Here is a 26,538-nt window from a genome sequence, read left to right as displayed (position 1 = left end):
CTAAATATAATTCCTTCTACCTTCAATTTCGTAAGCGTCCGACCATGCTGTATTCCCTGACCCACACTCTCTGTATGCCATCCGTACGCTTTCATTTGATTATGTACTTCCTGAAATTTCATTTGCTTATGTACTTCCTGAATTTAGACGTTTGTCCTTTCATTTGCATTTGGTGCTGTATCTCCTGTTTTGTACTTTTGTATTTTTGGTATTGTCTGTATTATTTGTATTATTTTGTATTCTCAATAAAAAAGTTTTGAAATCAAAAACTACCAATCCAACATTTTAAATGCAATGCACACTGACTTGTGGGAAGTGTATGGCATTCGCTAGGGGTGACATATATGTATTAAAAATGAAGGTTTAGCCTTGAAAAAGGTTTACTTTGCCAGGTCGAAATGGCAATTTAAAACTACATATGCAGGATGAAATGGAAGGCTGATACAGATTTAAAGGCTACTTAAGTTGGTGGCACAATCAGTGCTGCGGCCCACTAGTAGCATGTAATTTACAGGCCCTGGGTACATGTTCTACCACTTTTTTTATGTGGGACTTACAAGTAAATAGAATGTGCCAATTGGGTGTAAGCCAATTTCACCATGGTTAAAGGAGAGATCACAAAAACGTTAGCACTGGTTAGCAATGGTAAACTGTGCAGAGTCCTAAAACCCAACAGAAACATGTTCCAAAAACAGGTGGGTGAAGGTAAACGTTTGGGATGACCCTGCAGAAAGGGCCAACTCCAACAATAATGCATACATCCATATATATGTTTATATCCATATAGATGTATAGAGGGCCTTTGGATCACCCTTCTTTTTCCATTTGTATGTCTGAGTTTCATTTACATTTGCCTCCATCCATAATAGCATTAAGCCTGGGATAATGGTTCCAACCACATCAGTCATTGGGTCTCTTACCCTATGCATAATGGCAATTTCTGATCATATATGAACGTCCACCTGAAAATGAATGCGCGTCAGTGTCAGGACTGGTTGGCCAGTCATGCACTTTTCAGCTTTCTCCTTTTATAGCTCCCTCTCCAATGCTTTGATTTCCACTGTTATAACACCTTAGCTGCTACGAACGTTCAGCACCCAGTGCTGAACATTCGAATAACGAGCGCTGGCCCGTCGTTCAAGGTCGTGCGCAGCACTGGGGAGGTAGCGCTCGTGACGACCGTTGGCCGACGGCAGCGCTTAAGGGGTTAATTACAATTTTTCTTAAGAGGATATTACTGTTCTCTAGGCAGTACTAACGGGTCACTTACTTGCTGATCATTTCATCTGCACTGCACCTCATCCCACATGGCCACTACCTCCAAACCATGCGATCATTAATAAATACTGCAGTTCATAGTGTATCACTGTTTCTACATTCTAAGATGGCTGACACAGTGGCTCCAAATGTGGCAGCTGTGCTAGAACTTTACAACAACAATAGTTTATGTACAATACCGCTGCAAAAAGAACAACTGCTGCTATATTTAGTTTCTTAAGTGCAGGCACATGCCTGCTATATTTAGACAGCAGCATGTTTTCTTTTTTCTGCTCGTATTCTTTTAATTTATCTTTCATGTGTTGTTAACTGTGTGTGTTTAATTGTGGTTGTGTAACATGGTAAATGTGAGAATGAGACAGAGGATGGATGAAGGAATGCATAAATCAAAGATGGGTGACATGGTGCATTTATGTTGACTTAGTGAGTGCCTAACCCTGCAATGACACCAAAGACACCTTTGTTTATAAGTGTGGACAACAAAATGGGGACTGGGCTGTTCCTATAGAGAGGAAGGAGGGAACGGTCACTAAGGTGCAAGGGCTAGTGCTCAGTGGAGAACTACCCCTGGGTATCCAATTTGTTGTATAAAAGATCTCCGATAAAGAGCCCCTCTTTGAGGTGTGCCCGTTGGGCATTGCACCACCTGCCCAACGAGGAGCATTGCCTATGATGAAGCATGACACTCCTAAGGGTGTGTGAGGCCATTATATCCAACAAATTGGATACCCAGGGGTAGTTCTCCACGAAGCACTAGCCCTTGCAACTTAGTGACCGTTCCCTCGTTCCCTCCTTCCTCTCTATAGGAACAGCCCAGTCCCCTTTTTGTTGGCCACATTTTCCGGGGCTGCGACTGTGGCTGGACCTTCCATTCTTTTTCCTTGAATGGTAATCTAAGCCCCACTGGATCACAATTGATCCATCTCTTCCCCTCCCTTTTGTTACACCTATGTTTATAAGCCATTGGCATTGTCAATCCTTGAACTAAATTAGTTATTTGGATCACGCTTGTTCAATGCATCTAAATGTCCAGCGACTCTGACTTGAGATTGTGTCAAACGTCCATTATATGTAGTAAGTGTAATCATGTTGCATAAATGCTAATTTGATTACCTGATTAATATTTCATTAAAACTTTTAGTTGTTAGGTTTTGCCATAGTCTTCCCTGTAATGGTTTTCAGATTCGAAATAATCTTGATATGCCCATGTTTTGACAAACACTTTCCATTTGTGAGTGGAAAAGACCTTATAAAATCGAGATGTTGATATGTAGAATAAAAGGCAAGAAGCTTATATTCCTCCAAAATGTGTGCATTCATAAAAAACCAAACTTGATAAAACCAACACTGCAAAGTTAATAGCTTCACGGCGCTTCTGCATTGACAGAATAGAATAGGTTTTAAGAAGAAATAAAAAGCATAATTCCACAGCAACAGGTAAAAAAGAATGCAAATCAGGCAATGCTGTTTTGGCAAAGCATTTAAGGTTTGAGGTTGTGCTGCATCTTTACATCATAACTGATATTTTATGCAGGAAACGTGCTGAACCCATTTTTGGCTGGTCAGGTTTCTGGTGCTATGAATCCTAATCACTTGTTTTCCCAAAGGCTCAAATGTGCACACGTCTTAGTAATGTTCACTGGAATGTAAAGCTCAAATAAGGTCGAGAGGTCACACAAAAAGACACATTTCTGGCTCAAATTATATATGATACACGGGATAACTTTTTGTAAAAAGGGGGAAAGGCATCTGCTCCGTGTGCCACAGGAGTGCTATAACTTGTGCCAGTATAACATGCTGTGTTCACTTTTTGGGATTTTACAGGTTCCCAGGAGACATTCAACCATAAATTCCATTATTATGGCAGGTTCTGTAACTTTATAGGCAGAATGTTTTACCAGCTCTCTATGTGTTTCCTCCTGCGTCATTACGTTTGTGGATGACATCTGACCCATACTACCTTCTTTCTGCAAGACTTTAATATAATCTATATTGTGTTTTCACTGTTAGAAGAAATTTTCCAGTGCACACATTTTTTTTTACTTAACGTGATAGAAGAGAAACGCATGTAAGAAGGGAAATAAACAGACCAAACATGTTTGCATCTAAGTACATGGGTGGATGCATTGGAACGTCTCTGCTCCACCCATATAATTCCTACCCGATGCAAAGTAATGCAAGGCAGCACGATGCGCTGCCTTGCGTTACTTTGCATTTACTAAACCACGTAAAGCCACTTTTGCGTGGACTAATAAATGATAAAATGTGTTTCGCCACAAAGGTGATGCACCCCTGATGCAAACTCTTAGTCATTCGGAGTCATAATGATGATTTTAACTGCGCAACACAAACTCAAAACGCAAACCACAAAAACACAAAAAAATCCTGGCATTAAGTTCAGAATCAGAATTGGCTAAGGGTCTTGGGGCCTGATTACGACTTTGGTGCAGTTGTGCCGGCTCTCCACCGGCACAGCTGCGCCAAACCCGCGCAAGGACCGCCAACCTGATTACAAGTTCAACTTATACAGGTGGGTGGTTCTTTTGTCTTTCCCATGGCAGTGCCAAAAAAGCAGGCACCGCAATGGGAATGGTAAAAATGTTGCAGCACAGCATGGATGCCAAGAAAAAAACACTAGTGGACCGCATCGAAGGGAGCTCCAACAGCTGCAAAGAGATCTTCTCGGTCATCAAGGCTTACGCCTTGCCCTTAGCCACAGTCAGCATTGCTGCCTCCCAACAACTCTGCGACAATGTATCCAACTTCTTCCACAGCAAAATGACAAACATCTACAGCAACTTTGCATACCAACCCAACTCCAAAGAATTCTCTAACCTACACACCACCAACCAAGACGGCCACCTAAACAAATGGCCAACTCTCATAGGATGCTTAGAGCCGCCCTAAAAGCCGAACCTAGGGATATACCACGAATAAGGCTGCTCAGAGCAGAGTACAAACGTACCCTACGCACTAGATCAAATGAACTACTTAAAACCCACTGGGATTCCCTGGCACGATCTGCCGACCTGAAAGATACCACTGGGTTCTGGAAGGAGGTAAAGGAGATAAGATCTATTGGTTCTAATTTAACCGAAATTAATTGTAACATCGTCGGTCCTACCTGGGTTGAACATTTTGAAAAAATGTATGCAACACCAGACAACCCTCCTTTGACCCCACTCCCCTTACATCCACTTAATATTTCTGTATCCGAGGTAGCTGATGCCATATTAGAAAGTGCTGGGAATAAAGCGCCCGGTCCTGATGGGCTCTCAATTGACCAGCTAAAATGTGAGCCCGATTTTTGGGCCCCATTGCTTTGTAATGTTTTTAACAATCTTACAGACAGGCAAATCCCAGAAACATGGTCCCGTAGCATTATTGTTCCCATCTTTAAGAAGGGTGACAGGTTGGATCCTGGGTGTTACCGCCCAATCTCTTTAATCAATAACACCTTGAAAGTTTTGGGACGGATCATATTTAAAAGGATTAGAACGTGGACGGATGAGAATAACATCCTACACCCTAGCCAGCTTGGTTTCCGCAGTAGTGTCGGAACGGTGGAACAATGCTTAAACCTGAACCTGATCATGGCAAAATATAACATTGCTAAGAAATCCCCTTTATATTTTGGTTTCATGGACTTGAGCTCGGCTTTTGATTTTGTTAACCGCTCCCGCCTTTGGTCTACCCTTCTCGAATATGGTTTAGATGATCATTTGGTTCACTTCTTAGCCTTTTTACATCGTGATTTAAAAGCATGTGTGCGTGTAAATCAAACTGGTGAAGTTTCTGACGATATCAGCATCGGTAGGGGGGTCAGACAAGGGTGTGTGCTGGCCCCCCTCCTGTTTATTTTGTACATCAACAAGTTAAGTGGCTCCCTAAGTACTCTAACTAGAGATGTACCTCACGTAAATGGAGTTCCCATACCCACCCTCCTTTATGCTGACGATGCGGTCTTGATGGGCCGCACTCCAAAGGCACTCCGCATTTTAATTTCAGGATTCGTCCTTTTTATGGCCGATTTAGGCCTGACAACTAATTTTAAAAAATCCCTGATCATGAGTTGTGGTCCTAAAAATTACAAAATCCCCGAGATCAAATCAGGGTCAAATGTCTTAAAAAGCACCAGCACTTTCCCCTACCTAGGGTTGCTATTCTCAAACACCGGTACGTGGCATGCACACGTATCTTATGCTAGGAACAAGTTGGGTAAGGCCATTAATTGTGTTACTTCTTTGAGACAACCCAACCACGCTGATGTAATAACACCCCTAGTTAAGATCTATCAAACCCAATGTATGCCAACCGGTACTTATGGTGCAGAGGTTTGGGGTTATACTAACTGCTCCCATATCCAAACAGAAGAAAACAGATTTTGCCGGAAGGTGCTGGGTGGGGTTATTTGTTCCCCCAGCTATGTATGTCACAATGAACTAAATATCTCATACATAGAAGATTTCGTGAGATCTAGACCAGCACTCTTCTGGATAAAGATATGGAATAACACGGCTGCCACTTTGACCCGTGAAATTATTTTGGATTGCTTAAAATGCGATAGGGGACACCATATACCATGGTTGAAAGCGGTAAAAGATTGCCTTGCAAGTGTGGGGCTGGGCTCTCTGTTTACTAAAACAAACTCAATAAATCGCTCCCACAAGACCATTATTCTTAGGGCATTGTATGATTTGTACAGAGAAGAGCGTGAAAGAAAGAACTTGACTAAATGCACTGTTGTAAAATATTTGGCTTACTCTGAACCACACATTAAAAATCCTGGCCCACCATACAGGTATTTGCGTCTGCATCTCGGCAGATGGATTAGGGGTTTACTGTTTCGCTTCCGTGATGGGAGTGTAGTAAATCTACTAAACTTCCCTCTGGGATACAACAAACACCTTGAAACTTTAAATTGTCCATGCAACCCTAACATGAAACAGAGCCTTATGCATTTTCTGTTCTTCTGTGGTTTTTATAAAAAGCTCTCCGGCCATTATTTAATGCCTTACTGTAGAAAAAATGATTTGACTAATTTTAAATTAGCTTTGAGGTCTTTTCTACTATTGGGATCAGATGAAGTTACTTTCAGGGTGAGCTGTTTCCTCAGAGCTGCCGTCAGATTACGAGCCACTCTTTACACTAAGGCATAATCATCGCACACTGCACTTTCTACTATGCACTTTATAGAATCTTTTATCTGCACGCTCTACTTTTTTGTAATAGCTTTTTATATGGATATAATTACGATGTTGTTCCAGCCATCCTTTTTAACTATGGTCGTTAAAATAGTGTGTTTTTTAAATTGTGCTTTTAAAAATTCCTTTTAGATTATGAAGGGACAAATTGTGTTTAGATGTGAAATTGTAAATGAAACTTGATTATGCTTGATTGTTCTCTGATTCATTTTTCCAGATGTCATTATTGAACTGAATGTTTTAATTGTATTTTGCCTGTACTTTTATGGATGTTTTTATTCCGAATAAAGATCTTTTGACTTGACTTGGCCAACTCTCACCAGAAACAGCACAGTGGCAATCATGCAGGCCATTCATTCAGGAGCCCCAATGGACCCGTGCCCTCACCACATCGACAACCTGGGAACATCACCAATCAGCACCATCCTGATCCACATCATCAACACCTCCATCACATCCTCTAATTTCCTGGAAGAATCGAAACTTATAGAAATCAACGTCCTCTGCAGGTAGACTGTAGCCAAATCGAATAAACTGAGCAACATCCAACCCATCTCCCTGCTCCCTTATCCAGGCAAAGTGATTGAGAAGGTCATCAACAAGCAACTCATAACCCACCTCAAACCTCTTCACCATCTTCTACACAACACTCAATCAGGATTCAGCAAGAACCACCTCACTCATCATGGCCATCAACGACATTCAAACCATCTTGGACTGAGGAGAAACAGCAGACCTCATCCAGTTCAACCTCTCCGCAGCCTTCCACTCTGTCCCCCACAACACCCTCATCAGAAAACTCTACAAGATTGACATATAAAGATCGGCTCTCAAATGGATCTGTTCATTCCTCAAGGAGAGGAACCCACAGGGTCACTCAGCCCCACCCTGTTCAACATATACATGACACGCTTGCCAACATCATCCAATCAGAAGACATACCCATCATCTCCCAACCCAATGACACCCAACTCATCCTCTAGCTGACGGATAAGAAAACCACCAGCAGAGTCAACTTCACCAACCCCATGACCACTGTAGCAGAATGGATGCCAACCAATTCACTTAAGCTCAACTTCGACATGACGGAAGTACTGGCCTTCTGCAATAAGACCTCATCACAAACTCTACCTGGTGGTCATCTGAGTTAGGACCAACACCACGCATGAAATCTAGAGATCATCCTAGACGACAAGCTCAACATGACAGCTCAAGTCAATGCAGTGTGCACCTCCTGCTTCCATATCCTATGCACGGTGCCACAGATCTTCAAATGGTTGCCTCAGAACACCAAACGGACCGTCATGTAAGCACTCATCACCAGCAGGCTGGATTACAAAAAACTCTCTACACCGGAATCTCCGAACAACCCCTACACAGATTCCAAACCATCCAGAACACTGCCGCAAGACTCATACTCAACCTCCCATGCCACGCTCATATCACATCACACCTCAGGAAGCTTCACTGGCTTCCCATTCACAAGGGCAGAAAATATTCAAACTTCTCAGACACACATACAAAGCCCTCCACAACACAGGACCAAAATACCTGAAAAGCCGCTTAGACTTTCCCAAGCCCATCAGACACCTATGCTCTACCACACTCTCATACACACACACACCACACACACTCCCCACATCAACAAAAGCAAAAATGGATATCGCTCATTTTCCTACATTGCACCCAAGACATGGAACAACCTCTCTCAACATATCAGAGCCTCACTTTTTGAGCTCCGCAAGAAGCTGAAGACTTGGCTCTTTGTATAAAAACCTTACGGACCACACACCTACAAACCTGCCCAAGTGCCTGGATACTCTCTTGGTGATTTTGTGCCATATAAATCAACATAAGATAATATAACAAAATACATGTAAAAATATGTTCAGGAGGTGCAACACATGGCCAATACTTTTACTTTTATTAATAGAGTGCTGCTGTATTTATGAAGTAGATCATACGTTGATTTTACAGTGGTTTATAGTTATGCCATGAGATAAAATGCTATAATAAAAGGCTGGCCCATGCCTCACCATAAACTATCCCCTATCTGTGACTAATACTATCATGGTTATATTATTACACAGTAATATTTTACTTACTAAAAACTTTGTTTAATTGCAAAAAATGAAAAGCATCTAATCACGTTTATTTCATAAATCAGAAGAAATCAGGCCTTGTTGACTGGAGGATTCACCACTTTCTTCCCACAAATTTTTGCTGTTCATAAAACCATAAAAAATCCACTTATTTTATTGTTGAAATGTTAGTGAAAATAACGAGAAATGGAAAAGATAGAAATTTTGATTTTTGATATATTTGTAAAATATCTTTTCTTGTTGCCCAATAGTGTCATCTACTGCTATATCTTTGTGGAAAAAAGAAAATATGTTTTTAATCATGGTGCTCAAAAATAAGATAGCGAAAGTATATAAAAAAGTGATGGGTGGAATGCTTGAATTAATCTCAGCCACTGGTAATTACTCTAGGCATCCCAATCCATCCTGTTTTTGTACCTCATGCCACCTCAATTTGGATCCAGCCATATGCAATTCAGTCTTAATCCTACTCCCGTGGGACCAACCCAACAGAACTGCCAGGCCAAGTCCTCCATGAACCGGAACACAAACACCCAAGGACTGATTTTGTCCTAGTTAGGGCTCATCTGCCAGGTATGGCTTCGCTCCAGTGACACAGTGTACACGGGTGCCACACGACTCGAGGAAGTCGTCCAAACCGGCAAGACGAGTTCCTGAAGGAGTGCGGCGCCCACTTCTTGATGTTATGTTATGTTATGTTAAGGAATATTTATATAGCGCCTATCACCGCCGGTCTCTAAGGTTTACAAGGTTCTACCTTCTGATTTAATCTGATGTTGAACCACATTGGAAATAAACAATCACGGTCTTTAATACCGTGGAGGACTTCACATGGGTGGTCCTCCGTAGTGGACTTCAGCCTCATCTCAGTGGATTATACCGACCTGGCCAATTCTTCATTCATCAAGGTTTTGCCTGTGATGCCGGTGTGGCACCAGGACTAGGTTGCCCCCCGCGTCCTGAAGAAGACTCACAGCTGAGGTTTAAGCCACCCTCGATGCAACAGTTGAGTCGAAATGTCGATGCTTCCCACACACACAGGGCATGTACCGTAATTCTCCCCATCTTTTGATGTTGCATTGATGCACTTATAAAGAAACTGTACAACATGATGTAAATAGTTTTTCTAGGACAGGCCACTCTGTACTGGTCTTATTACCAGGTTGTTGTTATAATCATTCAAAATGTATATATATATATTCTTAATCTAGTGACTTCCACCTATCCATATTCATCACGAGCACACCCATCCTTCACCCCCTCCTTTTCGAGCAACCTTCTGCATCTTTTCAAATGTCAAATACATTTTGATCATAATTCAGTATATGGAATAAATATACTTAAACCTAAATATTCTTTGGTGCTTCTTATTTTACCCCTTTTTGCTAACATTAACTGTATGCTTTAAAGTATTTCAAATTTGCTACCAGGTATGTAGTTTCAATTCTAAATGGTATTGATTACGAGTGTCTAACTAATTTTGTTGACACAAGCAGGAACTATTGCAATTCATTTCCTCCTTAAGCAGACACGGACCAATTTCTCATTCCTGAACCGAAACACAAGCACCCCAGGTTAAAAAAGCTCTCATTTACATAGAGATCATTGCTATCAATAGAAATTAAGCATACCCTAATTACACCTTCTATTAACACCTTGAGCAAACATCAAGACATGGACGGTGTTTGTACAGGTTCTTACTGGCAGTACAACTAGTAGAATGCTGGCTTTCAGAGGTGCACTTTGACAAGTGATGGTAGAATTCTTAGACACAGCATACTCCTTTACGGAAGATGTCAAGTTACCTGAGCCATGCTTTGACTTTGGAAATGGAAGAGTTTGCCTTCTTTTTTACAAAATGGAGCACCTTTGGCATCATAATACGTACAAACTGATGCTGTACATGCCCTTTGTACTCGTAGAATGCACCAGCACATTTACTGAATATTTCCAGATTTGTGACTGCTGGCCAATCCAGCCAATAACTGTGAATGTAAATGTACATGTATTTATATAGCACAAATCACCGACCCGGTATCTAAGCGCTTGCTTAGGGAACCCGTCCTGGTATTCCCCTGTGAGATAACCCCGGCAGGGTATCCACAAGGTGAAAGCCAGGCATCCCACCACGAGGGGCCGTAGTGGAGATTAAGCAAGCTATTGCCCAGAGTCGCAGAGTGTGAACCCGTGAATCGAGTAGGCACCGGAGCGAGAATTGTCGAGTCCGTGGACATTTTAGGACTCAAGACCCGCCGAGCCGGGAATTGAACCCTGGTCCTGGGCTGACCTTTGCTTCCAGGTCCGCCTCCTCTAACCAGTGAGCCACACTTCTCCACTGTGCAGCTCTCCTATACCCTAGCCTGTCCACTTACCACTCAGAGACACAGGGAGCATTCAAGTACTGACAAAAAACATTAAAGAATCTTAATGCAGCTAAAAAAGAACCACAAAAAGGTTTACTTTCTATATGTGATGTAAATGAGTGATGATTGAGTGTACTTTTCAGCTCCAAAGCAGAATTTTATGGATGGCAATGCAAGAACTCTATAGGAGTCACTCTCAAACCAAAGGGCATGGTTACCAAAATTATATGGGCAACAACTGCATGTCCTGCAATTTTCCAATGGCACCGACTTGCTTGACTGTCCCACCATAGACCATCAGTATTCGCTAGACAACCTTAAACATTACTATAGCTCAGTCTTCTCCAAAGAGTAGCTTGTAAGCGAATCACTTAGAGAACATCGTAAACACAAATATCATGTGGACAGAATATCGGGTCAAAAGTATCAAGGGCCAAAAAATTGAGAAGGTAAGTGGTATGTGCAAATAGGTATGTACAGATTTACTATTCATATATATATATATATATATATATATATATATATATATATATATATATATATATATATATATATATAACCTACTGGCGGTTGCCAGTAGGTAGTTATATTTAGGACCAAGTTTCCATAGAAGAGCATTTTTAGCTTTGCTTATAACTTTGGCAATGTTTGATGAATCTTCATGAAATTTCCCAAACTAATTCTTTGTTCATATCAGCTCCTATGTTAAAAGAGTAGGAGTGATTCGTCAAGGGGGGGACGAGAAAAAAGGGGGTCCCAAAATGTGTTTTCAACATGTTAATTTCCATAGGAAACTTTAGACAAGGCTTCAGGGTAAACGGAATTACCACACATTTGGCAGGGAGAAGGGTCTTGGTCTAGAAAGCATGCTTTTGTTTATTTGGTGTAAATCCATTCAGTAGTTTAGGAGAAATATCAAAATTTACAGATATCGATATTTGGGAATCCTGCCATCTGATTGGCTGAGGCGTTACGAGCACGAGTTTGCTGCTCGTTGGCTGCGAGAGGTGTGAACAGTTGCAATTCGGAAGTATTGGCAGCCATTTTGTGATTCCGCTGAAGCGAGTAAGGATAAATGGGCGAACAAAGTAGGAAAGAAGAGGGTATGAGCGCTGTGAGCTCTGTGGGTGGTTAGGGTGTGCTATACAGGGAGTGTGAAGCAAAGTATTCACCCCTACCGGTATGAAAGTGCTGTTTTGGCCAGAGTGAGATGGTGCTGAGGTGAGGTGCCGGTACACTCGGGGATGAAACCGTGCACCTAAACCATGAGTTGAGTGCTGTAAACTGATGTGCTCAGGGCGCTGTTACATACTAGGCGCTGTAGCATAGCTGTGCCGGTGGTGTTAGTATGCGTTTAGACTATTGCGGGAGTGGGAAACAAACTTCTCACTCCTATAGTTTGAAGACTCGAGGATGAAACTGTGAGCCTAAGCCGTGAGCTGATTGCTGTAAAGTGATGTGCTTTGGGCGCTGTAGGATACTGGCCGCTGTAGCATACCTGTGTAAGTAGTGTTAGTATGCGTTTATACGATACAGGGAGTGGGAAGCAAACTACTTACCCCTACCGGTGTGAAGACTCAATTGCAGTGTTTTAGCAAGCAGGAATAAAGAAATAATCGTGAAGAATATAATGCAGAATGTTGCAATGCCGCTGAAGACAAATTGTGAAATCAGGTGTGTCTAAGAAAGGGGCTGTATGTAATAAAGCGATGAAGACTGCAAGTTATATAAAAATTGTCTTTATTTAAGTGCCATAAATGGACCCACTGGTGTAAGAGCTAAGGCATCCAGCTGAGGCAAACTCCAAACGCTTCTGCTGTATTCAAACGTAAGTTCCTGCATCAGTGAATTCCACATTACATGTTACAGTTCCATGTGACATAAACAATACATATTAGACATGAATTACTCAAAATTCTATAATGAAAATAAAGTTAGTATACGATTACCACATGTATCCTTTAAGAAAACAACAAAAAAATTGCAAAATGTAATCATCAAACTTCTTAGGTTCCCTGGTACTCCTTTTTTGAAACACAAAATTATCAACAGTAGAACACTCAGCAATGTCTTCTACAGTAGATTCAATCTGGTGCGTGTAAGAATTGGTAATAGTTCTACCCACATCGGAACTTTGAGGAGGAACACAAACATTGCGATTCGCAGAAGCACATTCGGTACCCTTCTCATCAAACCCTATATTATTGTCTTCAGCCCTTTCAAAAAAATATTCTTGTGCAAGAGCTAAGGCATCGAGCTGAGGCAAACTCCAACCGCTTCTGCTGTATTCAAACCTAAGATCCTGCATCAGTGAATTCCACATTACATGTTACAGTTCCATGTGACTTAAACAATAGCTATTAGACATGAATGACTAAATTCTATAATGAAAATAAAGGTAGGATACGATTACAACACTGTGCCAACCAGTTCCTAAACAACGTTGTGTTTTTTTATCTTGATCGCCAGCTTGTGAGCAGAGGCTGAGGATGAGCTAATTTGTGTGAAAGAGCTTTGTGGATAACAGGCAGGTAGAGAGATGTGTGCACAAAAAATAGACATGGTTTCAAAATGGATGTCGGGTTTAGGCTAATTTAGAAAGTAAATAGCGTATTTGCATAGGCCATACATCACCCATGCCTGGTTAGGCTGGAGACATAAGGGGCAATAATAAAAACAGAGTTAAAATGCCTGAGCATACTTAGAAAGTTATTATATGAAAATAGTTCAATTGAAGTGTATTAAAAAAAATTATAGGAAAAAGTAAAAAAAAGTTGGAAAAATCAATCCAAGAATAGCGAGAATTTCTTACAAGTCTTGGAGATTGCAGTCCTGAAGTTCTTCAGCGGCTTGAGATGTGTAATGTTCCAAGAGGCGATTGTTTCCATTGTGTGAGAAAAGCGAAGCAATCCAATTCATATCCTCGAAGGGACAGTAAGGTTCCTCAAATGTTGGAGTGGCAATTTGAATTGGCAGGCAATCTGCGATGTTGTCAAAGGTCACAGGTTGCAGGAGATCTTTTGCGGCTGCGCAGAAATCCCATTGCGCCACGTTACATTTTTGCGTGGCATTCGCCATTGCTCCACTGCCCGAACAATCAAGTTCATGGTTTTCAAGATACTCCATTACCTGCTGGATATCGGGAGTGATTGTTAGGATGTTGGCAAGGCATCGATCCATTCACCAGTCGAATGGGCAAGTTTTGCAATAAAAAAATGGTTGCACGCAGATTGCATACGTGTAAATAAATGTCATGTTGTACCTGGCTCTGATAATAGAAAGAGGCAGGCAGCCGAGAAGTTCCATTTTTTCACTGTATTAATATAGCTTCGCGTAGAGACGTATTCTGTCGGACATGCTTGTTACCACAGGGAGCTCAGCCATTTTTTACAAGCAAAAATAGTAGTTGGATGGCCGCAAAGAGAGCGAGAATTATGGGCACTGTTCCTGTTATTCCAGAGATGATCGAATGAAGGAAGTCTGGTATTATACCAAAAACAGTTTGAAAGCCTGTGACAAGGCCGGAGGAGACAGTGTTAAAAAAGTGTGCCAGAGCTTGAGTGTCAGATGTGTTGAAAATTGTGTAACAATTCACAAAGTGTAATGGAAGGCTTGTATTTAAAAGGGACTGTATTTTACTTGAGGTTCGTGCTATCTGCAGTCGATACATTTCTTTTGCAGAAGTGAGGGACACTTCTGTTTAAAACAAAAGCGCTGTTTCCCAGTCCCAGTTAGTCTATTTCGTGCTTTGTGTTTGCCTGATGGGTCAGGGTCCACTCAACCACTGCTCACCAGCCTGGTTTGTGTGATGTATGTGATTGTGGGACGAGTGGCATTGGGCCTCCGCTGTTGTGGTTTCCGTTGTCCTTGTTTGTTTTTGCTTCTTCCATGGTGCTGTAATTTTGGTTCTTGTTTTGTGTCTCGCTCATAAATCCTGGAAAACATTGATTAGCTTGTTTCATTTTTGTATTTTACTTTTGTTTTGGGCTCTTATGTTTGGTGTATGGCACAAGCGCGCCCGCATCGCGCCGCCTCTTGATGCAATCACTTTCACTTTCGAAAGCGTCCCCTTTCACGGCTGCGCGGCTCGTTACTTTTATGGCCGCGCGGCCAATGCTTGTTTATTTTTGTATTATCTCTGCCAATTATCTCCAGAGAAAGCAGTACTGATAGCGAAGAAAGTAATTTATACGCTGGTGTCAAATCCAATTTGAATCCTGCCCGCACAGAACAAACCCTGCCTTAATTTGAATCCCGCCTGCTGTTCCAGTGCCTCAGCCCTACCAGTTATTCGAGGTCTACTCTGAACACTTGGACAGCGCTTGTTTGGAACAGAAACCTTGGGCCCGATTCACAGAACTAACTTAAGACAAAATCCTAAACATTTTGGTATTCACAGAAGGCACTTAATCATTTTGGTATTCACAGAAGACACTTACATATTTCGGTATTTACAGAAGTTAGGAGTTCTAACTTTAGGACTCCTAAATGCCTTCTGTGAATACCGAAAGTCTTAAAATTAGGATTTTTCTCAATTTAGTAGTAGTAAAGTTAGGACTCCTAACTTTAGGACTCCTAAATGCCTTCTAGGAATACCGAAAGTCTTAAAATTAGGATTTTTCACAGTTTAGTAGTAGTAAAGTTGAGAAAAATCCTAATTTTAAAGACTTTCGGTATTCACAGAAGGCATTTAGGAGTCCAAAAGTTAGTAGTCCTAACTTTACTACTACTAAATTGAGAAAAATCCTAATTTTAAGACTTTCGGTATTCACAGAAGGCATTTAGGAGTCCTAAAGTTAGGAGTCTTAACTTTCCTACTACTAATTTGAGATAAATCCTAACTTTAAGACTTTCGCTATTCACAGAAGACATTTAGGAGTCCTAAAGTTAGGACCGAAATGAGTAAGTGCCTTCTGTCAATACCAAAATGAGTAAGTGCCTTCTGTCAATACCAAAATGGTAGTAAGTTTAGGATTTTGTCTTAAGTTAGTTCTGTGAATCGGGCCCCTTCTGTTTAGCATGCTCCTGGTTTACTCGGAGGCTTTCCAGAGTTTGTCTTTCGTGGCGCTGTGCACCATATCTGACGAAGGAAAGATAACATGAGCAGAGCCGTGCCGCCTCCGCTGCAGACCCGCAGCCTCCTTTAAACAAACCCTAGCGCTGCCGGGCCTGTCTGTGGAGCATGTCGGTCGGCCTTTGTGTACATCCGATGCGCTCTCCGTGATGCCTTTCACATAGGAAGGTTGGCCAGTTGGAATGTCCTCCATATTTGATTTCATATGTCCCTTTTCAAACCTGCAACTTTTAGGTTCTTATAACCATTGCATTGACCAAATATAATATCCACATTAAATTATGTAGCCATATAGAACCAAAAATGCAGACCTTCTCAATCGTAGTACTAGCTGAAAACATTATTCGATTTTTCAAGAAAATTTAAAAGTATACACAATAAAAACAAGCATTGGCATAGCCAATAGCTCTCGCCTAAATGAGTGTTTAGTTATCCAGCACAATATCCTTGGTGCAACAACATTAGTGTTGCATGGCTAAACACTTATAAGGTCCCAAAGGCGAGACCTATTGGCTATGCGTATGCTTGTTTAGATGAGTTATAGGTTTAGTACAATGACCAAATTCTTCCTGGTAGTGGAAAAGAACTCTGAATAACAGTCTACAGTGTGGACAGCAGCGATCGCAATTTGAATTGTTTTGATTTATTTATTGCAGAGTTTTCGGTAATTTATGTTGTTGTATTTTGTGAAGAGGAAGTGAGAAAAAGTATTCATGGATGTCAGTGTTGACTACTGCCTTCAATTAACACTGCAGACAACAGTGTTCACAGTTCAGATCAAGTCGCTATTGTAGATGGCGCAGTCCTGTAGGCAAAAGACATTGCTCCAAAGCGCTCTGTCCGCACCACACATCATCGCAGGCTCCACACACACTTTTTGTTGCTCCGTGTATTGCAAACTGGGCAGCTCAAGTCAATGCCATGTGGCTGTGGGCCCTTGCTGACCACTCTCTCTGGCCTACACTGCAGTCAGCAGTGTTAACAATACAGATTGAGCTACTATTGCAGATGATGCAGTCCTGTAGGCAACAGTCATTGCTCCTAGTACGGCCCGCCTGCAGCACGCATCATCGCTGGCTGTGCACATGCTAAATGCTTTTGATGTGGCTATGTGAGTGGAGTAGAACTGATGGACCCTTTATGATACAATCTGTTTGTGTATTATTTCAGATCTACTGCCCGTGTCTCAATATACCACAAGTTATGGTTCTTTTACGATAGAATCTTTTGTGTATGATTTCACATCTGTCCCTACCTTACTGCAGCACAAACTATTGACCCTTTTATAATTGAATCTCTGTTTGTGATCCAATGATTACTGTTGTAGTTGATGCTAGCAGAAACTATTCCCTGAGGGCTGGTTTACACTCGTCCCACATGCATCCAGCACAGACGTCACTGGATATGTGACCCTGGTAATAAAAAGGAGTCGAGCGCACGTGCCCGTACCCACTTCCACTATCTATCTGTGTCTATGTGTTCATTATCTATGCATGATACTGCCCCTGGGCCGTACCACATTACATTGTGCTGTGGACAGCGTATGCAACCATGTTACATCTGGCAGTGGGGAAAACTTTGGTTATGTAACTTTTAGGTGCATGGCTACCAGAGGTGGAAGGCTACTTTACAGACCATGAATATTGATGAAGATGATGGTTGCATGTTGTGTGTAATGTAAGATATGTGTACATAGCAAAAAGTTTGCAAAAAAGCTCTCTAAGCAGAAGAGGTGTGTCTCATCAAATTCTGGAGAGAGAATGAAAAAGTGGGTAAGTTCTCCAACTGCTACAATGGAAAATGTTATGAACTAATCAAATGCTTTTTTTTAAAGTTGCCTTTAGAGAATCTTTGTGGCCTCCTAATGTCCCATGCCCCAGCTCTATGGGTGAACTGGCAAAGAACTTGGGGGTGTGGTTCGGTGAAGATCTTCGGTTTGCAGAGCACATCAAAAAACTTACCGGAGTCTGCTTCGGAACTCTTAAGGCTTATGAAGGTTCTTTCCCCTGCTTCAGAGGGAGGCTAAAGAAATGGTAGCACGCACCCTCATCCTCTCCCACCTTGATTATGCCAAGGCTTTGTTCATTGGCATTCCCGGCTATCTGGTTAAGAAACTTCAAAACATATAGAATGCCATGACCAAACTCCTGTTTGACATCTCTTGGAGATCTAGGGCTAGATGTAGGTAAATAGGTTTTACCGATTCTTAAATACCGAATTTTACAGATTCTGTATTTAAGAATCGGTAAAACCTATGTAGGTAAAAAATCGGTAAAAAATACTGATTCGGTAAGATTCGGTATTACCGATTCGGTAAATATCGAATCGGTAGTTGCTATTGAATCCTATGGGCCTTGAAGCCCATAGGGGTCAATAGCAAATACCGATTCGGTATTTACCGAATCGGTAAAAATACCGAATTGCCAAGGGGGACAGGGTGTCACTTTGACACCCTGTTGCACCCCTGTTTCTTGCCCCTTAGGGCATGTCTGTGTGCCACATGGCACAGGTGTACAAGCACAGATGTGCATGTACACAAGAATTCGTTATTTACCATGCAATTGTATTGCATGCTAAATACCGAAACCTGAAAGCCCTGTAGCAGTGTTAAAAGTGCTACCTACATTGGAAACATACAGAATCAGTAATTTTACCGATCCGTAATTTTACCGATCGGTATATTTACCGAATCGGTAAAATTTACAGAATCTGTAATTTTACCGATTCGGTAATTTTACCTATTCGGTAAATATACCGATCGGTAAAATTACCGATTCTGTATGTTTTCAAGGGCCCTACATCTCCATAGCCCAATACCGGTCGGAAACGGACGAAAATCTGTATTTTCGGCCGTTTCCGACCGGTATTGGGCTACCAACATCTGGCCCTAAGTGCCGGCAGCATTTGCAGGATCTGCATTGGCCACCTGTGGCCCAGCGGGTGCAATTCAAGGCCCTTATTCTATCGCACAAGGCCATTCATGGCCAAGGGCCAGCGTACCTTAGGAGGCGTCTTGTTCTGTATACGCCTAGTCGCCCCTTACGATCTGCCACTCAGCGCCGTCTGGTCATCCAGCGGTTTCGTTGGGCACGCTTGGGAGGCCAGTCCCTTTCTGTCAAAGCAGCAGCTGCCTGGAATGCCCTCACCGTGGAGCTACAGCATACACAGGATTTTTGCCTATCTGTTTAAAGTGGTCATCTAATTTATCCTGCCCTTTCTTCCACAGCCCACGCACGCGCCAGGACACTCTAGAGTATTAGAGCGCGATACAAATCATTTTATAACATAACATAACATAACATTGAAATTGCGCAGCCAGCGCGCAAGGAAACCACATCCGACGTGATTTTGAGAAAATACATTTACTATAATATACGTTTATTACAGTTAGAAATATATAAATGTTTAAAATATTTTAGATTATCGCTTGCTCTCATATACACTTTAAAGTTATTTAGATATAGTTTTGAGACATTAAATAAATGATGGAATGGCGTGCCTGGCGTGACACCATACATCTATGATGTAACAAAGAGCCTGGCAGTGTGCACTCATCACATACCCAACACGCAGCGGGCGTGACCCCATACATACATGACGTAACGCGTGGCTTGGTACTGTGTACCCATCGCATACCAAAGTAGCAGTTGGCGCAACCTCATACGTATATGATGTTACGTAGGATGCGATGGCATGAACCTGTTGGATACGAAATGCGCATCATTTATGAGTTTAGCAATATGGCGGATAGGATTTGCGTGCTGATGGAGCTTGGTACACTACCGGTACAGGACTCCAGTTTTCTCCCAAAAAAAGATATACATATTTTTTTAAGATATAAAACATTACATAATTTTTAAAGTTAAAAAAGGATAATAGAGTTCCAAAATATTACAAAAAAATTGCAAAAATATAGGTTTTATAAATATTAAAACATGAAATTAACATTTAAAAAACTTTCGAAATTCACTGAAAAAACCCTAGGTTTTACAGACGTTATAGTTAGGATTTTGCATTTAAAAAAAACCTTTGAAATTCACTAAAAAAAACATAGGTTTCAGAGACGTTATAGTTAGCTGGACATTTGACTCATATAAAACCAGAGAAATTCGCCTGTTATAGTTAGTTGAGCTAACTATAACTTGCGCGCCCGCAATGCACTGCTGATGACATCACATATACATCACTCATGACATGGTCAGTGACATCATTGATGACATCACTGATGACATCTCAAATGACATCACTGATGACATCATTCAGTGAATGTGTGTTTCAGTAAAGTTTAAATATTTTTCATACATATCTATGCCAAAGTGTATTGTAGAATGAATGGATTTACAAGTGCCTGAAGGAATTATTTAGTAGGTGCGTGACTGACTGTATAAGTGAGTGATTGAACGTGTCTTACTGAATGCATGGGTTAGTGACTAAACTGTGTGAAAGTCTGTATTAGTCTCTCAATTGGTGTGTAAGTGGCTGCATGGGTTGGTGAGTAGCTACATGAGTGTCTATGTGGGTTATTGATTTGTTGTCTGAGTTTCTGCATGGGTGCCTGAGTGTCTGTGTGGGTGGGTGTGGGTTTGTGTAACTCTGTGCATAGATGTCTGAGTGGGTGATTCACTGGTTGTATGGATTCAAAAGTGCATCTGGGAAGGGCTGTATGGGTGAGTTAGTGTGTGTATGGGTGTGTTGGTGAGTGAATGCATGTCTCAGTGGTATATGTGTGAGTAACTACATATGTTTTAAGGCAGTATATGTGAGTGTTGGAGTATATAAATGACTATACATGAGAGTAAGTTATTTGAAGAGTGGGTGTATAAATGAGTGTCTGCTTGTATCAGCGATTGTATAAGACAGTAAGTATGTGTTAGTATCTGCATAAATAAGTGATGTGGTGTATGTATAAATAACTGAGTTAGTGTGTATAACTGTATACATGAGTAAATGGGTATGTGATTGATTATTTGCATGACTGACTAGGTGTGTGAGTAACTCTATGGATGAGTGGCAGAGTGTGACTGTATGTATAGGTGTATGCCTGCATATTATAGTACTGTATTGATGAGTAACTGCATGTATAAGTGACTGGATATGTGTGTAGACCTATGAACTAGTGAGCAGAATGTAGTATCTGGCATTATTGTGTGTATGGTTTCAAAAATAGTAGTCTGTATTTTAGAGTGGGTGTACCAAAGTTTATATTAGGGCATCAGTATGTGCATCAGATTGTCATGTGCATGATGTCATCAATTATGTCATTTGAGATGTCATCAGTGATGTCATCAGTGATGTCACTAACCATGTCATGAGTGATATAATATGTGACTTCATCAGCAGTGCATTGCGGGCGCGCAAGTTATAGTTAGCTCAACTAACTATAATGGGCGAATTTTTCTGGTTTTATATGAGTCAAATGTCCAACTAACTACAACGTCCCTGAAACCTATGGTTTTTTAGTGAATATATACATATATATAAATCCTGAAAGCTGAGAGGATTTACTCCTCTATTCCCCTTGAGAGTACAACAGATGTTATACCACATGACACTAGATTAATCACTACATTCAGCAGACAAGAGACGAAGATAAGACATATCACTTATTCTCACTGGCCAATTGTTTTAACTGATCTGACGCTAAATCAAATTTTTCCTGAGTTGCCACCCATCACTTTCAGGTGAGCTACATCGAGGAGGGATGTAGTATTAAAAAGTAGTCCGGAGTTTATTCCTACACAAACTTGTCTAACCAGCAAACCGGTTTTTTTTTAAGTGCAGCACATGTCATGCTTGCAAATTTGGCACGAATACTACTGAGTACAGCACAGCATTTAGCCCCAAAATTGTTTGAATTAAAGGACATCATACATGTTGCACAGAATATGCAGTGTATATTTTGGAATGCACATGTGGGCTTAAATATGTAGGCAGTACAAAACTCCCAGTGTTTAATAGAATTTTGCAACACCTAAGGGCAGTAGTTAATTGTGATCCCAATTATCGAGTTGCCCGACACTTCAAGCTAGTACATCACAATAACTTAAATGAGCTTAAATACTTTGTGACTAGGGCAGTCCCTACATCCAGAAGAGGTGGCAACAGGGAAAATAGCTTACGACAATTCGAGTCTCATTTTATATTAACATTAGATACAAAATTGCCTAATTGCTTAAACACCAGCGAGGACTTACACAATTTACTTTAATGTTCAGGAATAGCTAATATCTAAGAAAGGTTTGATCTCCATCTATGTTCTCTTTTTTTAACTCTCGTACACCAACTGAGTCTATGTCTTCCTATCGGCCACACTGGATCCAATTAGAATGATTTTCAATTTTAAAGCTGTGTTGGGCAGTGATCCTGTGATGACATTAAGATCCTGTTAATCATGCAATGGGGCTGACTGCCATTTGGCAGATCCCAGTGGTGTCTTCGCGATATCATGATTGACCTTTCTATGCACATATATCTGCTCTAGCACTGGCACTTTATGATTAAAATTAGGTTCAATATTTAGCTTCTGGGCTGTTTCATGGATTATTAAATATTGAAAAACGAGATAAACAATCACATAGCACTTTATTTGAGCACTTTATGGGTTATGGCAATATATTAGCACTGGCACTTTACAGTTGAAGATTGCTGTTGTTGTTTCACATAGGGGACTTTATGTGAAATGTATGGTTCATCAGCCTAGCGACATTGACATCATGTTTCAAAGGGAATTTTTCTAGACCAGACAAAGTTGTTTGTTATATGGAAGTATAGATAAATATTTTATTTCTAAGTGAAGGGTTCGCAATGCAGCTCTGGCAATTTATTGGATCCATGCAACAACAGCTTGCCCATAATTTTGTGATTATCACAGGAGACTATGTCAATTTCCATATTGCGATCTATTTGTTTAAAATAGTATTACATTTTATGATGTAAGTGAATGTTTAAACCAGCTTGAGCAACTGACAATTTTGTAAATCAGCATCATTTGAGCACAGTCTGTTTTCTATATCCATAAGAGCCCAGCAGTGACATGTTGGTGAGGGATTATTCACTATTTAAATGTTTGATTGCTGGTGGTGTGTCATGTGATCAAGGCCGCCCTTGAACGGCTGAAGCGTTTCAGGGCAGGCATTTGCCTGGTTATGATTTGTGAAGATTTGCACGATTAAAGCACTGTATTGAGAAAACTACATCTCTGCATCGAGTGGTCCATACCTGGAAGGTTTCATCTGTAAAGTGGTGTGCCAGGACTGGCACACCACTTTACAGATATATATGTATATATATAAAACGCGTTGGTCCGATCTGTGTATTTGAAATTGAACTGAGAATGGATAAATGAACTTTTTAAAAGAATTACCTGGAATGTAGTAAAGTTGCAGTTTGTTCACCGGGAGCAGCCGGATTCGGTGTTCGGGAGGTAGCACGCCAGAGGGAGTCATATATATATATATATATATATATTGTCAAGGAACATATATGTAGAGTTATATAGAGTCAAGTTTTACTTACCTGTAGAAACTTACCTTCACAATATTTTTATCCTCGTTATTTTGATGCAATAAATTTGTCCCACGATATTTGTGATTACAAATATTCTGTCTAAATACCTCGTCAGCTACTCGTAGCTCTCCAGCAAATTGTAAGTAGCTCTCCTGTGGGCAGACCAACCTAATAAACTAGAAGTGTTGTTTAGCTGAATAAAAGTGTGTATACCAAACATTTTAAAGTATGAATTTGAGGTTGAAATATGTGTCTTTTCAGAACTTATATATAGATGTTTGGAGAAAATGGTTGAATTTCCAAAATACTTTTAAATAGGATTTGTGAGTGATAACTCATGTGGTGTTTGGGAGATCTATTACTAATAGTATCACATTTGTGCCGGCCCTTTCAGCTTTGACTGTTATGCATTATCCATGCCGAGGCATTTCACATTGACAAAGTCTTTTTTCCATTAGTTCTGGCAACCATGTCTGATGAATTGAGGTGATCATCACTGCATGTACCTTGCATATGGTTGTCACTAATATAAACTTTACTCATGTGGTCACTATTAAAACACTAATATTATTAGTAGCTTGGATGATTTTCCTTTAACTTAAGTAGCTCTTGTTACATAAAAGGTTGTAAGGACTAGCTGTGGATATAATAGCCTGAAAATTATCCAAGAGTAAACAAAAGTAATCACGTTTTCTAAAAGTCGACATAACTCAACCAAAACATGGAGGATCGACCCTTATACTATCTCTAGCACAATCTCCAATAAATATCAGGAGGTGTTATTTCTTCTTACGGGCCATCACAAACAGTTCCTGGGAACACTTACAGGAATTAGATTCAGCGGCAGCAGCCATAAGCAAAGGGTTTTGGCGCAGGTGGGGTAGAGAGGGTGGCGTTGCTCTGGGGGGTTAGGAATACAATATAAAATTAAAATAAAACTTACCTTCAGCCGCCGACAGCCTCTAGCGCTGTGCTGCTTCTCCTCTTCTTCCTGGGTGAGGTCCCAGCAACCCCTGGGACAGACTCCCATCCAAGAGCAGCACTGGGATTGGTCTGAGCAGGCAGGAAAGATGCCCTGCTCAGACGAGGGATTCTGTGGGGTTTCTCCAACCCGGCTGCTCGTGCAACTGGGCTGGAGAAAACCTAAGTACGCATGTCTGTTTTGGTCAGCCTGCGACGGCCGGCTAAAACACATGCGTGAACTTACGGAGTGGAGTGCACGTCGCACTCTTCCTCCCACCTCCCATGCCTCAGCTCCGCCCCTCCCAACACTGATGGCTAACAGCCGGAAAATGCAGAGCATCGTTTTATTTTAAATTTGCTGGCTCTGAGCCAGACAATAGGGCGACGCTCCTCTGCCATTATGGAGGAGCCGCCACTGTTTAGATGTGTGCTAAAAAAGTGGCAAATCATCTTACAGGTCTCTCTTTAATATTACTTCTCAGAGTGCTAGACATTAAGTACCTTCCATCATTAACATTCGACCGTCAAGTATTTCCCTGTAAATGGAGTGGATGGATAATCAGACATAGTCAAAATGATATATGTCCATCTTCAGGCTGCCAAACATAGAGATTAAAACTCAACTCCACCTAGAATTAGGCCTAATAGAAAAGAAAATGCGACATTTATAAAACGCTGGTTCAAATTAAACAAAGCTGAAAAGGGCAGTTTAAATATCATCTTGTTCAAGGTCTTGACAATTTTAAGTATACCCCTGGGTCCTTATCGTTCATCAATATTGCACGACTTACAGATGACTCTGCCATGGAACCTCACTATATCCTGTGACATTTTTAAACTCCTCCTCACAAAGTCTATAAAATCTAAAACTAGAGCTGAATTACAGTCCCTACAGGCGAGACAACATAACTCGTTTTCAGCCCTATAACTATGAAAAAGTGGCACCCCATGGGTATTTAAAGCTGCTCTTACCTCGGGAAACTAAACTCAAATCTTTAAGACTGTTTCTTGGCCTCTTTGATGTAGACGAAATAGAACAAATATGGAAGAAGAACAGTCAGCCCACCCTGACGCTTTTGCCCACATTCAAGGACACTTTTGCGCACATATTTTAGGTATATGCTGTTTTCTATTGTTTAATTATCCTTTTTGAACAGCGACATATATTTAATCGAGCCTCAAGGTAGCCTAGCATACAGTTTCACTAATGACACGCGTGTCTTTTTTGATATTTAATCAACTTTTTAGTACAGTGATATACATTTTACAACTTATTTATTATTATGAATAATTTCAGTTGGTTGTTTATCTAATTTGGAATGGTTTTATTTAACTACTGAATAAAGATTTATCAGTGAGTCACTAGCATGAGATGAGAGCATAATGCACTTCAGGGCGGAGCTAGGGCCAACTTTATGTATGTATTATAGATTTGCAGTGAAGCCAGAACTGAAAGGTATCAAAATGCGAAAAACACAAAAGCATCAATTTCCCTCACCTAACAAGGAGCAAATTCCGAACTTTACCAACTCCTCACTTGCAGGAATGTCTTTGATACGTCATACGTCATGTTCTTTCCCTTACGTGACCTTGTCGGTAAAGGAGGCCCATGTGCACCAGTACAAACAGAAGCACACTGACACCCTCCGAACCCTCCGACCCCACGGCCACCGCACCCGGAAATCAGAGAGGAAAACGCGTCTCTCTCTGCAGAGGCCGCTGTCATTCAAACAAGTGTTGAAAACCTGCAGATTGTAGTTACAAGAAAATAAACAAAGACGCAATTAGCATTAGCGCCTCGGCAGCAGCATTCGCCCTCCTGTTGCTTGACCCCCGAGGTCGCACACGAGAATCAGTGAGCACATGAAACAAAGTCCTGGTCAGGCTCTGACTTTCCCTGAGGGAGGAAATGACCCGTCGACCCCTCCCGTCCGCCCGGCTGCGCCACGCTTTGAGAAGCTGTAACTGAGTGTGTTGCCCCTGTGTGTGGGCAAGTGTTCCTAAAGATGTCCGTGGGTGTGCAAGGGCTGTCTTTCAAAGAGCGTTCT

Source organism: Lissotriton vulgaris, chromosome 1_1 (assembly GCF_964263255.1).
Source record: "Lissotriton vulgaris chromosome 1_1, aLisVul1.2, whole genome shotgun sequence".
Lineage (NCBI taxonomy): Eukaryota > Metazoa > Chordata > Amphibia > Caudata > Salamandridae > Lissotriton > Lissotriton vulgaris.
Note: the sequence above shows the minus strand (reverse complement) of the source record.